Here is a 2,619-nt window from a genome sequence, read left to right on the forward strand (position 1 = left end):
CTTCTAATAGAATTAAGAGAAGATCAAGTAAAATAGCATAATTTATTATATAATCCTGTAAATTGGTACAAAGGATAATGAGAAGACATGTGCTTCATTGCAATCACAAATTTGAATGTTGCTCATAATCACTAAATCTTTGATCTTGTTATATTCATGCAAAGTTGAGAGGGAAGTAGAAAATAGGTCTTTTAATAAGTGAAAAAAAATAGATGATAAATCAAGAGTGGGATATTATTCAAAATTACACTGTCAAATGACAAAATAACAGTTTGTATAGAAGCATAAACTTTTGAATTCCAAATTTATAGGCATATATTTTCAGAACACTGTTTGCATGCCATAAGCTGTCAGGGGTACTCCTGATGCTTGTAGACAAAAAGATACTTACCTTTATTTTTCCCATGCAAATCAAAACCACATGGAAATAACCTAAGCAGGAAACAAATATAGTCACATATTTCATAATTGAAATAGATTTTCTATAACTGAAAATGATACAAATTCTAGTTTTCTGATAATTCTAAACAATGACCCAAAATTTTGAGGCAAATCTTCCTCATGCCAAAGTGAACTTATTTGTAACTCTGGCTTCTTAGGGTACTGCATGCTCTCTTGTTATTTTTTATAACTTGTTATTACAAATTTCCATATACATTCACCATTGTGCTAGAAAATATTGTTGGCAGTAATCCCATTAGTCTTGAGCAAAATGCAATTTGAAAGTTTGGGAAATTATAGCATCTACTCAGCCACTTACACCAAGTGTTATGGGAACTCTCACATGCACGTGATCCCATTTAAATCCTTCCCAGAGGCCGTGAGGATAAACTATGTTTCAATTTTGAAGAAGAGGAAAATGAAGTCTGAAAATTGCAGTTACTAAAATTCACAGCTAAAGATGGGATTCCTACGGAGATGCATCCAACTTCACATCTAGTTCTTTCTTCTGCAAGAGTTTTTAAACCTGGTGTCATAGTCAGAAGGTTACTTAGAGAACCAGAAGTTACTTCTGGGCCTCGGGATGGCTTAGTGGCTGGATTCTTGGCCCCTTGTCTCAGCAAAACTTGTTTTGCATTCATCTGCTTTACATATTTATAAAAAAAATAAACAGAAGAAAAAAAGACTAGGTGTTCAGCAATGTGATTCAGATGCTTCTTGGGACACCCACAGCCCATACTGGTGTGCTTGAGCACAAGTGCTTGCCTCTGCCCCAATTCCAGCTTCTGCTTAATATTCACTAGAGGAGGCAGCAAATAATAGCTCCTGTAGTTGGTTCCTGCCACTCATGTGGGAGATCCGGCTCTGGACTGAGATCCTAGCTGCTAGATTCTCTCTGGTCAAGCTCTTATTGTTGTGGGCATTTGGGAAATGAGTCAAAAGATGGAAGATATTCTCTCTCCTCCGCCCCTTTCAAAATAAAAGAAACAAAACAAAAATACCAAGTCTCATAGAATATACAGCAAGAGTGAACCCTAATATAGCCTATGGACTTCATATGATGCTAAAGGATGAGTGCAGGTTCATCAATTGTAGCAATTGTGTCACTCTGATAGGAGATTTTTACAATGGAGGAGGTTGTGTTTCCAGGAAGGCAGGGTATACAGGTGATCTTTGTAATTCCATCATTCTAATTTTTTGTGAGTTTAAAATTATTCTAAAAAAGAAAAGGCTTTTTTTTTAAAAAAAAAAAAAAGGAAAACTAGAGTCAACATTGTGGTGTGGTAGGCAAAGCCGTAAACTATGACACCGGGCATGCCACATTGGCAAAAGTTCATGTCCTGGCTGCTCCACTTCTGATCCATCTCAATGCTAAATACTGAGAAAAGCACAGGAAGAGGGTCCAGATGTTTGAACCCCTGCCACCCACAGGGAGTCCTGGATGAAATTCCGGCCTCCTAGCTTCAGCCTGGCCCAGTGCTGGCCATTGTGGCCATCTGGGACCTGAACCAGTACAGGAAGATCAATCTCTCTCACTGTTTTTCCCATTCGCTCTGTAACTCTGACTTTCAACATAAATAAATCTTTTTTAAAAAGCTGCAGAAAGAAAAAAGCCTAAAATGTTATAATCTATCCTAAAATGATACCACCTTAGACAATAATATATGCCTTTATAACATATGAGTGATAGCTAAAGGCCATTTATTTGTGTGCCTAACCATCATATTGATAAAAAATCAGGAAAATCAGCATCAGCAGGATGTTCATGCCAATTCCCATTTGTTTACACTAACATACAATGTCAAAAACAGCTTCATAGTTTTCTTAATAAATGAAATACTTCACCTACAAGAATCTTGTAAGTTGCTAATTTAAACACTTTTTAATGTTCCCCACCAATTATAGTATAAAAAGAAAATCTACAATCACATTTTAAAGGGTGAGAATAATTTTTTTAGAAAATATTTATTAGGCATGGGGCTGTGACAGGCAGATTTCCACCCACTGGTTCATTTCCCAAATGCCTGTTTCAGCCAGTGTTGGGTCACCCTGAAACTAGGAACCAGGAACTCAGTCCAGGTCTCCTACATGGGTGGTTGGGATTCAAGTTCTCAAGCCAACACCCACAGTCTTCTAGAGTACATGTTAGCATGAAGTTAGACTCCAAAGTGTAGCTAG

Source organism: Oryctolagus cuniculus, chromosome 9 (genome assembly GCF_964237555.1).
Source record: "Oryctolagus cuniculus chromosome 9, mOryCun1.1, whole genome shotgun sequence".
Lineage (NCBI taxonomy): Eukaryota > Metazoa > Chordata > Mammalia > Lagomorpha > Leporidae > Oryctolagus > Oryctolagus cuniculus.